Raw genomic sequence first — 13,375 nt, forward strand, 5'->3', positions numbered from 1 at the left:
CCTGTGATGTTACCTTTCCAATCCGGGTCAATCCGACCACACTTCCAGCTAAGGACTCAAGAGAGCAGGAGCAGGTGCGAGGAAAAGCGTCACTATTCTGGTGGGGAGGATCAGAGTAAGCATGGTAAGAGCTTGGCACCTCTGACCGGATCACTGAGTCCAGTAATCTAAGAGTCTTGAAAGACACTGGGATTTGGATTTGATGTGACACACAGGAGAAAGCCACCGAGAAGCTCACCTTCTGATTGACAGGATACAGACAATGCTTATGGAAGAACAATGTGACCAAAACAGGAGCAAATGCCTCTCAGGTTAATGGGAGACCAAGCAGAAAATATACCTGCAGCTAAGACAGTTGAAAAGAAGTCTCTGTACTGTGCTCAGTCCTATCTAAGGGGTAAGTCCCCGACATCCTGTGTGTCTACGTGTGATCAAGAGTAGGCTCCATTTCTCAGGTCTGGAGCACACTGTTTGCAAGCCTATCCACTGGATGGCCATCTTGTCCTTGTCCCTTCCCTCCTCATTGTATCCATCTAATAATGTACAACCGCCAACCCTCCCACCCCTGAAACACTTTATCTCCCCCATAAGAGGGATTCTCAAATCCCAACTCAGGGAGGCAGCCAACTGGCCAGGTCTGGGTGCACCCCAAAACACAGCTTGTGTTATTTGGAAAATTGTGGGCTTGTTTTTTCTCCTTGCAAACAGTAAATTTAATGCTAGCAAATTCGTGGCAGCTGCACTGGGCAGGCAGTAACTAAGGAAAAGTATTCCCTTATCCAGATGGACGGCCTCAGCGCGACAACCTCAGCCTGCATGGACAGACAGGCCGCTGTACACGCAAGTGAATGAGGGGACAGTGGACAGTTTGGTGATGTTAAGTCAAAGAGGAGAACCAGGTAGAAAGAATCAGACGGTTCCATGGTTTTAAGGACGGATGCCAGGAGGGAAATGGTGGCACCAGACAGCTGGAAGAGAGATCTGTATGGGAAAAGTCTTTGACATTCTAAAGGTAGACAAAAATTACAACGTTCAGTAGAAATTTTAGATCTAAAATTAGACTTCTGCAGAACATGTCATTATATAAATTTTTATGTAAATATAGAAAGTCAATTCTTTGTGTGTAGGGGTGGGGCGTTTAGAGACAGGGTTTCTCTGTAAAAGCCCTGGCTGTCCTGGAACTGACTTTGTAGACCAAACTGGCCCTGAACTCACAGATATCCACCTGCCTCTGCCTCCCAAGGGATTAAAAGAGTATGCCACCATGCCCAGAAATAAGAAGTTAATTATGCCAAGTAGAATTACTTTTTAAATTATGTCGATCTAGTCTATACTAAAGCTCAACTTCATGCTCACCAGAAGAGGTGAATTAAATTGTCTTATTAAGTGTGCTTCATACAAAATCATACTATTTTAACATGATTCTTTAATGTATGTATTATACATATTTAATATAAGGGTTATAATTTCCATTGTGAAGGCAAGAAAATGATGAGGTCAGGTTTCCAGGTGTCAGGGGAGTGGCTGCTCTTAGTGAGTGGCCTGAACTTAGCCGAGAGCCAAATCTGGCTAATTCTGCTTCTTCTAAGATAACCAACGAAAGCAAATATAATACCAGCGCTTCAGCCAAAGAGGGAAGGGCAACTTAGAACCGGAATTCTGCATTCTGTCACACTGGCCTTACACGTCAGGAGCGCCTGTCTAACCAACACGTAACAAACACGACTGAGAAACAGCTCTTTTCCAAACAGGGTTGTATGTACTGAGACCAGGGAAGAGGTTTCCACTCTGAAATACATCTGAGTTTGAAGGAAGAAATGGATGGAGTAGGAAGACATGTGGGTTCCTGAGGGTGATGTCATCGTGAGGCAGTACTTTCCGGGCTTACCGTTGATAACTAGCGTGTAAACGACAATCCCAACCAAGTTCGGGTCGGATACAGTTGTGTCCAGAATAAGGCCCCCAATGCTGAAAGAAAGAAAACCATGTATCAGGGAAGAGAAATGGAAAAGAGTCTCCAGTTGCTCTGACATTCAGACACTCCCACCTTGTACAGTACAATGTTAATGCAATATAAAAATCAGGCAAAAAGAAGAATATTCAAAGTAGAAATCAATGTTATCAGTAAAAAACTGGAAATAAAACATGGCCATGAAGGCAGGAGAGGCGCTCAGTGGGTGAGAACTGGCTATTTAAACACAAAGTCCTGAGTTTAAAGCCTATATAAAATCTCTGCAGTGGGAGGCAGACACAGAAGGATCTCAGGGGCTCACTAGCCATGCCAACCAATCAATCAGCAATCACCAGGTACAGTGAGTGCCTGTCTCAAAACTAAGATAGACAGCAAATATAGGGTGTGACAGATGAAGACCCCCTGAACCCAGTGTTGACTTCTGGCCTCCACAGATGCACACCTGGGCACATACAGTACACACCCAGTCTACACACTAAAGCAATAATAAATACCATAACCAACAGGTAAAATGTGAGTGCATTAGTTTTTGTTTGTTTGTTTTACATATCTTGCCCCCACCCCCTCTGGGGAGCAGGGTCTTGCTATGTAGTCCAGATGGCCCTGAACTTATAGCAATCCCCCTGTCTCAGCCTCCCAAGAGCGGGGATAATAGGCATGTGTCACAATTCCCAGGTTACAGTTTGTTAACTTCATTAACCTACAAGAACGCCCTATAAGGCGTTGTCAACTATTTCAACGCTTAAAACAATGGGATGAATGGTCCCTTCATATTCTTCTGCACAGAGTATCTTTTGTTTTGTTTTGTTTGAGACTGGGTCTCACTATATAGGCCTAGGCTGGCCTGGAGCTTGCTAGTAGACCAGGCTAGCCTCAAACCCCTAGGAACCCACTGTCTCAGCCCCTAAGTGCTGGATCATACTATTTTTTCATCATGTCATCTACTACTCTTGCAATTTAAGAGCTAGTTCGTAAACAGCATCTTTCCATCTTTAAGGCAAGCAGGCATCGGAGGGGCGGTTCTAAAACTAGGTGGATTACAATCATATGACCAGAGAGCTGCAGTGATGAAAAGAGCTGAGCTTGAGAAGTCTGGGAAATGAGATGGGGTTTTAAGAGAACAAGTGGCAAACCACACGCGTTCAGTATCTCGGTGGAACGTGGAGGCTTGTTTAAGCCTTTATTAATTGTTCACCTTCAGTCTGTGGTTCATGTACCATAAGACACAGCCAGTCCCATCACCCACGGTCACCTGCTGCCTAAATCTTCCAGGAATTGCAATCTCCCTACAGCAAAACGATCCGCACGCTGTCGTAGGATGACCGAAAGTCCTGGCACCCTCTGACGGTGGTTCTTAGCCCCGTGCCCAGACCCTCTGTGCCCTAGGGATCCGTTCAGTTCCCGCCATAACTTCTTCGCTGGTGAGTGGCACACAGAGACACTAGTTCTCATTTTCAGGCTTAGCTCTGACTTCTGCGGTAGATGAGATGTAAATCTCACAGCTTCCACAAATGCCAGTCCACAGGGAGCCCTTCCTGATACATCCAACCCGCGAGGTCGCCATCAATCACCTCCACAAAGCTGGTTTCTAATTCTTAGAGACATCTTCCTCCCACGCTCGAGAAAGCTGGTGTCGCGAGCAGAGGCACTGCTGTCACCCTCCACCTCCTCGCAAGGGTCTCCCGTGTTGAATTCTGATCTCTGTGTCATCCAGATCCAAAGCTCGCACATGATTCTTAGTTCACCACATTTTGCAGAACGTTCCTACTCTTTCCCAGATGACTTTGTTATCCAGTGCAGACTGAACATCTTTCCACAGCAGCAGAAATGTAACAGTGATATTCTGGGTCACGGATACTCCATTCTGCAACCCTGCTGGGATTCCTGTGAGTGATGCCTCACTGCTAACCCATGGTCGCGCTCCCGCCCCCCACCGCCAGCACTCACCTGCTTATGACCATGGCTGTTATGACGGGCTCCCAGCCAGAGTGGAGCACAGTCCTGGTAGCTGGGTGTTTGGCAGCTATTATAACCCAGATAGGTATCAGAGCCAAGAAAAAGGCACAAACTAATGGAGAAAAGTAATAATATGTCTCTAGAATAAAGAAAAGAAGACATTTCAGCCCTTCCTCTTTCCAACAGAAAATCTGAATAACAAAAGAAGCATTTTTATCAAGTTTATTATTAAACATATTAAATGTCTAACATTTTATATATACCCAAGATTTAGAACAGTAAATAAAACACAATGCCAAGAATGGCGGCTCATTTCCCCTAAGCCAGCAATCAGGAGGCTGGAGATGGGGAACCACACAGTTAGGGCCAGCCTGTGCTACACAGATGCTCTTTTAAACTATCAGCTCATATAACCTAAAGAACAACATTAATGTCCCAAACATTCAATATGAGATAACAACACAGCCTACACAGAAGAGCAAGGACACCAGGATGGACAACCAACATCAGTTGCCAACTTGACCGCTGCCCAGGCCTTGCTGTGCTTCTCTGTGGCACACGTCTGGGTCACAACTGTTCATCCGGCCTCTATTTTCCGCCTCCTTACTGACGGCAGGCTTGGCTGCCCAGCATGTCACAGGCATGATTCACGCCATTTCTAAACAAAATTTTACGTGAGTTTTCTGAAATGACTGAAAGGTGTGTGTGTGTGCATGTGCTTATGTGTGAACTATCTCCCAACAGCAGACAAAAGGCGCTGCAAGATCAGAGACAAGTTGCCTCCGCTTTCTTCCTAAAGGCCCAGAGAGGGAGGCTGGGGAGACACCAGTCCACAGGACAGAGCAGGGGAAGAAACTAGCAGAGGAGGAGCTTGGGAAGTGAATGCCGAGCATGTGTGCGCAGGGTGAACTCCGTGAACGTGGGCCACTAAGGCAAAAACCCTAACAAAGCCTGCAGACACAGGGCCGTGAAGAACCCAACAGCAGAGGAGAAGCCCCTTGAACACTGAGAGCCACAAGCAGAGAGCAGAGAAAGTGCCATCTGAGGAGGACGACACTGGCCTTGCAACGAGGTCTGCTCTACTCTTCCCCAGCATAACTCTGAAGCAGGCTCACGGATTGCAAGCTAAGCCACAGTCAGCAGCCGACATAATGAAGTCCAGCGCAGCATACGGAAAACAGACCTGGACACGGAACAGCCCTGTGCCCCCCGGTGCTCAGCAGCCAACCAAACTTGCAATGTTTGATGGCATGACAATCTCTGCAACATCTTACATTAGGGCACTTTTCTCATCATTTTTTTTTCAAGTACCTAAAGTACTTTTTATGAGTCTAGCAAACTAAATGTATAAATAAGGTGATTTTCTTGGTGTAGTAGTGCACATATAATCACAAGTTCAAGGCCAGCCTAGGCCACAAAAGGACATCACCAAAGAAAGCAGGCTGGCAAGAATGTTCAGAACAAAGGGCTTGCAGCCAAGCCTGACACATAAGCTGGATCCTGAGCCAACTGGGAGGAGAGAAAGCTCCACATGAGCACTGTGGCACACATAGACACACACACACACACACACACACACACACACACACACTTCTTTAAAAAGGAAAATGAAAGGGCTGGAGAAATGGCTCAGGGTTTAAGAGCACTGGCTGCTCTTCCAGAGGACTGAGGTTTAATTCCCAGCACCCACATGGTGGCTCACAACCATCTGGAACTCCAGATCTAGGGGATCGATTCCCTCTTCCAGCCAGTCTCCATAGGCATGTCACATGGGTCCTCAGCCCTCCTATTCAACACAGGATGTCACACATGGGGTCCTCAGCCCTCCTAGTCAACACAGGCATCTCACACACGTGGTCCTCAGTCCTCCTATTCAACACAGGATGTCACACACGGGGTCCTCAGCCCTCCTATTCAACTCTATGTCAAATTTCACCTCAAGTTTCAATGACTTATCATTGGGGGTTCTCAGATGTATAATTTTTAAGGTCATGTTTTGTTTTTTTTTTAGAGTTAGGTGATCAATTCTGTTGCACTGTGTCTAGTCTTTATGTAGCTGCAACCTGAGGAAAGACAGCCTCTCTTCCAGATCACCAACCAGGGAAGATCCTCCCATCTCCATGTTGGGACCCTCTGAGACCAGACCCTCCAAACTTCCAATCCCTGGAAGTTTTTCTATGCATACAGGTGAGACACATAACAATAAAACTGTCAAATGTAAAAGATGACAGTTTTAAAATAAATATCTATATAACATGTACAACTTCTCTTAGCTCTCTAACAGGCAAACCACACAAAAGCGCATCACAACCACGTAAAGCAGAGCTCACAACCACAGTCGGCCTTCTCTTTCCGTCTGATCTTTCTTGCCCCGTCTTTCCGTTCTTACTTTTCTGAAGTGTTACTAATCCCCAGAACTCTGTACTGAGCCAAGATCCTATGCTATTTCACTAATCCTGAGTCCTCGTGTGGAGGATGCTTTTGCTACAATCAATCATATTCTCAGGCAGTCACCATGCCAAAGTCATTAGAGGGCCACTTGAATAAATTCTAATCACATTAGCTACATCATTTTCAAAAGGAATAATGCACTTTGTAAGACAGTATTTACTCAATATCTATTATGTATATAGCACCAAGAGTACTACAAAAAATAAGTAAATAAAAAACCACGGTATTGTCAAGAATTCTGTATTTCAAACAGAAAGGTACAGTCACAGGTACTCTAATTATTGCCTAATCCACTGATGTCCTGCAGTGAACTAAATAGGCTTTAAAAAGTGGGGGAGAGGAGTATTGTATTTAGACAGAGAGCTGTAATCACTGACCAAACACAAAGTCATGAAGGCCACCTCAATAAAGTGCTATAGCAATTCAGATAAGCACAGCTAGATAAGCACATGCATGCATGTATGTATGAAGGATGGATGGAAGGACGGATGGATAAGCAGGCAGATTAACTGACAGGGTCTCATAATGAAACACGGTTGGCCTAGAGCTTGCATATAGCCCAGGCTGGATTTGAACCCAAGGTCCTCTTGACTCAGCTTTCCCAATGTTTGGATTACAGGCACATCTCTAGCTCACACAAATCTTTACTGATATAAAGAAGCACAACTGAGCTCTGCACTGTTGATCCACATCCTGAAACCTTTCTAGTAGTTTTAAAACCCTTTTGGTGGAATCCCCATTTTTCTGAAGCATACATAGGATCATGTCATCTACAGACAGGGATAACTACCCTTCCTTGGACTCCCTTGATCCCCTTTTGTTTCTATTGCTCGTTAGTTCCTCTAGTGTGATGCTGAGCAGAACTGAGAGTGGGAGCTCACGCCCTGCGTCACCACAGAGGCCATGTTTCTCTCATGTACTTTTCACTGTTTGCTCTTAGTTTTCTGAAGTGGCATCAGCTCTGTCCAGCAGAGTTCCTGGCCGATAATTTCTTCCAGGTCTCCAGCTTCGCTATCAGGCTGAGATGCCGACCTCATGAAACAGGGTTGGATGTGTTCTGCCGGGATGCTTCCTGGAAGGATTTGCTTTCTGGGGTTAATTTTTTTCAGCATTAATTTGTGTGTGTATTTGGGTTGTTGAAATAAGGTCTACTTTAGCCCAGGCTGGCTTCACACTCATGCAAACCTGTTTTCTTTTTAGTTACTACTCCAGTCTACCTGTCTCACCAAGACTTCTATTTCTTCCTGACTCAGCTTCATGGGTGGATGCTTATAGAATTGTATCCACTCCCCAGAGGCTAGGCTTTCAGCATCTAATTCTTCCTAACAGCCCCCGGGATCCTTTCCATTCTGGGGTACCGACTACAATGTCTGTGCTTTCCTTTCTGGTCTTACTAAGAGTCTTTTCTCTTCTTAGTCAAAACTAAGACGGCTGTCAGTCTTTTTCATTTAAGAAAAACCAACCCTTCTTCTTGCTTGTTTGTCCCATAGCTTTCCTGCTTGGTTTAACGATGCTCGTCCTTACTTCTCTCCTGCAGAGCTTGGGTTTAGCGTGTTCTTTCCCCAGTTTCCTGCCGTGTAGCCTTAGGATGCTTGTATCTTCTATAACACAGGTGGTTACAGCTATGAGCTGGGAGCGTCCTCCTTAGAGTTGCGTGTGTGGCATCCCTGAGGTTTCTTAGAACTACCTGTGCAGTATCCCGTAGGTTTTGGAACATGGTTTCTCCATTCTCACCTGGCTTAAGATGTTTCCATTTGAGTTCTTTGAGCCACCGCTAGTTTGAGGTGTCCCACTGAACTTCTATACATTTACATAGTTTCCACTTTACCTCTGTCACTGCTTTCTAGTTTTACTCTATCACGGCGTCGATAAACATGACATGATTCCTAAACTTGTTAGGATGTGTTACATGGCTTAATATGGGGTCTATTCTAGGAAATGACCTATGTGCAGGAGAAGAATGCACACCACGTGACTGTTGAGGGGACCATTTTGTAGACTGTCAGGCTGGTGTGAACAAGTGTCCACTTCAAGTCCGGCATTTCTTTACTGCACTTCCGTCCAGATGAGCTACCACCCATTGTCAAAGTGAGATCCTGAAATCCCCACTGTGTACATTGTCCAACCCATTAATAACTCTCCTACATTTGGGAGCTCTGATGTTGGATACGTACATATTTACCACTGCTGTGTCCTCTTCATGGACTGACCCCGTGGAATTTTCCCTGTGTCGGCTTCTTGGAGCCACGGAGTTCGTGGCCTCTCTAGCCAAAGTTTACAGCTACCAAAAAGATCCTCCTTTCTTCTCTAAACGCTGCTTAGTGTTTCCAGGGTAGTACAGGGATTAATGGTGTTTCCAAGGACCAGGCTTCTCAGCAAGATGAACGGGATCTTAGAACTGAAATGTGCCTGCTTCTAATCTCTGTATTCAGAATGAAAAGGCCAGGTGCCTAACTGCCGATCTTCTGAGGCCCCCTAGTGCTCAGGATGCAGACACTTTGGCAAGAGAAACACAATGACATTTCAGAACACCTGTAAGCTGTTAAATTAACTGCAGGATTAACCGGTAGCCCATTTAAAAAGAAAATCCCTTGGGGGCATCAATTACACAGATGAAATGAGAAGGGTCTGAAGCATTGCAAAGCCAACTTTGCAAAGCCAACTTTCAGATGACAAATGAAGGCCTGGAATATCCTAAACAATACTTAATAATACTGTGTTCTACGCTTAAGGGGACTGCGTTTTCTCTTACTCCTCACCCCAGTACCAGTGCGGCACAGTGCAAGGTCTTGGGGTCAACCCTCAGCTCCACAGAACAACAAAACAAACAAACAAAAAAAAAAAACAAATCAGGTAATGTCAGATTGCGGGTTCACGCCTATAATCCCAATACTCAGGGAGTGGAGGCAGCATGAGCTGGAGGGCCAGTCTCAGATACAGAGGCCCTCCTGAGACCCAGCCTTAACCCGGCACCTCGGAACACTCCCAATATTGCAAGCTTTGGAGGAGAGTACACGAGGATCGTAGCCGTTGTTGCTCTGTCTGCACAGGGGCTTGTTCTGCGAGTGTGTGTGCACCAGGTGCGTCCCTGGAACACAGGGAGACCAGTCGAGGCCTTCAGATCACCAGTGCCTGGAATCGCAGGCGCTTGTGCTGTCACGTGTCACGTTACAGCTGCCATGTGGGTGCTGGGAATCCAGGCATGCACCGCCACACCCACCCAGTTAATCTGTAGCATTTCTGTTCTCTTAATACTGCTGAGAAGAAATCATCCTCTTGTAGACGTGTGTGTGTGTGTGTGTGTGTGTGTGTGTGTGTGTGTGTGTGTGTGTGTGTGTCCCTTCTCTCTGATCGCCTCCTCAAAGCAGGAGAAACTTGAACTTCAAGAGTTAGTCAAAGGGGCACCAGGAGCCTTGCTCGGGTTCTTACTGGCCTCCTTTTGATGACGGTCTTGAGACAGGGTCTCACATCCAGGCCCCAGATCCTCAGTACTCCTTCCTCAGCTTCCCCGCTGGGATGATTAGTGCACATTCCCACGCCTGGCCAGACTACCTCCCTTCTCCAGTACAGTGAACAGCCTGGCCCTCGGGGTAAGGAGGACAAGTTGTTCACAAGTCTGTCTGTGGCTTGGGTGGTGAGTTTAACGGGGTGAGAGAATGAAAACACCACATTCTCCGAGACCAGATATAAGCTAACATTTACTCCTCGACTCTAGTGTCTGGGTCTAAATTGCATAACTCAGAGAAGGAAAAAGAGGAATCAATGTATTATCCCAGCAACAAAAATTAGACAAGACTTAGGGTCATTTCTTTAATAACAACTCCCCTTTTCTGCACTTCCTGTGAGAGGAGAGGGAACTGAGCACTCCCGAGCAACCGTCACTGCACCCCCAAGAGTGACAGAGCCACAGCCAATGAGAGTTCAATGACAGTTTATGGCACCAGCCCATCAATTGTCTCATGCACTGGTTCAGACGATGCATCTCTGTCTTCAAGTGAGGAAAGATGTATCTGAGCACACACGGTCTGTGCCACCCATCAAACCAAAGTCAAGGCAGTGTCCCGTACTACACGAGGCCTTTCATGCCGCTGCCGGAGTCATACGGAGCTACTGCATTTGATGGGTTAAAGCCTATTTGGTTCAAAAGTACATCTGAAGTTCCTCTCCAAACTTCAGAATCAGACTATAAAGCTGAATAAAACCCATAGCAATCTGTGAATAAATATTTGCCTTGGGATGGCTTTGTAAATAATTTTATTATAGTAAAGTTGTGCTTTTGTTAAACTGGAAATCTGACACATGTGCACACACACAACACACACACACAAACTTGACATGTAAATGAAAACACAACATTCTGCCTTTAACCCATGCCCACAGGTGAGGCTCACTCCCACTGGCTGTGGGCCCAGAACACATTATTCCCGCTAGGACAGCTCACTGAACTCTGCACATTTCCCGTCATGACTCATCATCAGGAACACGCACAAGATGACTCGAACTTCACTAGTAGTCAGCTAATTTTCAGATGTGTCTTTTGTTTTGTCTCTAATTGTCTGGAAGCTATTTATTAGCATGGGGTTTTGATGTGGGAAAAATAACTCATTGGTAAATAGGAAGGAAGGAAGGAAATACAGACACACAAAGACCATGATAACTCTGTATTCTCATATTCAAAACACTGATCAATGCAGTGTGATTCCTAACTGGCTATCCAATGAGAAGAAAACACAGAACCCATGCAGTACGGCAGGATTGTATTAAACTACGATAGTAGCAATGTGTAAAGCTGGGGGCATAAATAACTTCTATGACCCTCCAGCTTCCTGTCTGAAATTCCAAAGAATACCTAGGTGTTGTATAGCACACACCTGTAACCAAATACTTGGGAGGTGGAATTAGGAGGCAGAAATAGGATGAGGAGTTGAAGGTGAGCAAATTTGTCCACATAGCAAATCTGAGGATATCCTGGGAGCACAGGAATTAGCAGCCTCAAGAAGGAAGGGTGGGAGTGGGGCAGAAATGGGAAGAAAGAATTTACAGAGGATAAACATTTTCTTAAGAGTTCTGAACTCAGTAAGAGCAGAAAGCACACTAGAGCCACAGCACATAATAAATACACAAGATACAGTGTTCTAGTCAACTTCATCACTAGTTCTAACATCACTTTCTTTTTTAAAATATTTATTTATTTATTATGTATACAATATTCTGTCTGTATGCCTGAAGGCCAGAAGAGGGTGCCAGACCTCTTTACAGATGGTTGTGAGCCACCATGTGGTGGCTGGGAACTGAACTCAGGACCTTTGGAAGAGCAGGCAATGCTCTTAACCACTGAGCCATCTCTCCAGCCCTAACATCACTTTCTAATGACAGAATAGTTCCACATTTATCTTCAAGTCAACTCACCCAGGGAGGAGTACAAACCCTGACTGATCCACGCTAATATGGTGAGAGTTATCAGATCACCAAAACTAGCAGCGATGGGTGTGGCCATGTTGTTAGGGTTTATGCCTGTCTTCTTTGAGCCAACAATAACCCCGACCATTATTATTCCTAGAAGAAAGAACGCCCGTTACTCTGGAGGCTGACTCAGGAAATCCATCCCCCAAACACTGAAATACCCTGCACAGACAGAGAAGCAGCACACCGGTTCTGAATGGAATGCTCAGATAACTGACAGAGAAAACAAAATCCCCTTTGGCAAACCCTTCAGCAAACTGCAAGAGATCCCGGAAGACATCATCGGATCATTGTGGCATTTACTGTAAAATTACAGAAAAAACTAAAATTCTGAATTTAATGAGGCATATGCTTTAAATGTAATACATATATATATATATATATATATATATAACCGCAGATTTTTATTTTAACCCGTGAAGAATGAAAACACTAGAGTAGAATCCTACTTATATGCACCCCAACAAAACACACACCCATATACGGTGTCTACAGTGAAGTGTTGAACCCCAGAGTTTAGAGCAGGAACCACGTATAAAAGAAGATGGCATGTGCAGGGGTTAAGAGCACTTACTTGTTCCCAGAGGGGACCTGGGCTCAATTCAACACTCATCTGACACTCTGGTACCCAGACATACATGCAAGCAGAATATACACTCATATATATCAAATAAAAGGAAAACCAAAAACATTAAGAGAAAAGGGAAAATAGCAAGAATGGGTCTAAAAACTGACGCTCTTTGATGGCTGGATTGCTCAACTATTAAGTGCAGACTGGCTGTTCTCGGTCCACATGGTAACGTACAGCCATGTGGATCTCAAGTTTCTGGGGATACTCCTTTTTACAGCCTCCGAGAGCACAGGCATGCTCGTATTGCACGTACATACATGAAGGCAGGACATTCATACACATAAAATAAAAATAACTAAATATTGAGAAGAATAAAGAAGGGTTATGGCCAGGCAGTGGTGGCTTACACCTTTACTGCCAGCACTCAGGAGGCAGAGACAGGCGGATCCCTGAGTTCAAGGCCAGCCTGGTCTACAGAGTGTGTTCTAGGGCATCCAGGGCTACACAGAGAAACCCTGTCTTAAAAAAACCAAACTAAATCAATAAATCAAACAAGCCAGCAGTGAGAGTTATCTGGACGTGATGGTTCATGCCTTTGATCACAAACAGCATTTGGGAGGCAAAGGCGGGGATCTCTGTGAGTTTGAAGCCATTCTGGTCTACAAAGAGTGTTCCAGGGCTACACAGAGAGACCAACTGAACTTCAGTGACGTCTTTCTACAACATACGAGGTGCCTAGTATAGTGCTCATATCAATAAATATAAAGAAGATAATCCTGCAAATTCTAAGGTTATTTTTTTATTGGGGGGCCTATTGAGGCAGAATTTCCCTGTATGGCCCTGGTTGTCCTGGAATTCATTCTGTAGACCAGGCTGGCCTCAAACTCACAGAGGTCTGCCTGCCTCTGCTTCCCGAGTGCTGGATTCAAAGGTGTGCACCATTAGCACTCAGCTCAGTTAAG

The 13,375-nt window shown here is 45.2% G+C and overlaps 1 pseudogene; it reads right to left on the reverse strand.

Annotated features, from left to right (window-relative positions):
- Window positions 1-13,375, reverse strand: part of LOC121443866 — an 83,952-nt pseudogene that overhangs the window by 31,233 nt on the left and 39,344 nt on the right.

This window comes from Microtus oregoni, unplaced genomic scaffold (assembly GCF_018167655.1).
Source record: "Microtus oregoni isolate MIOR12 unplaced genomic scaffold, Mior012 000113F_ref0000058, whole genome shotgun sequence".
NCBI classification, from domain to species: Eukaryota; Metazoa; Chordata; class Mammalia; order Rodentia; family Cricetidae; genus Microtus; species Microtus oregoni.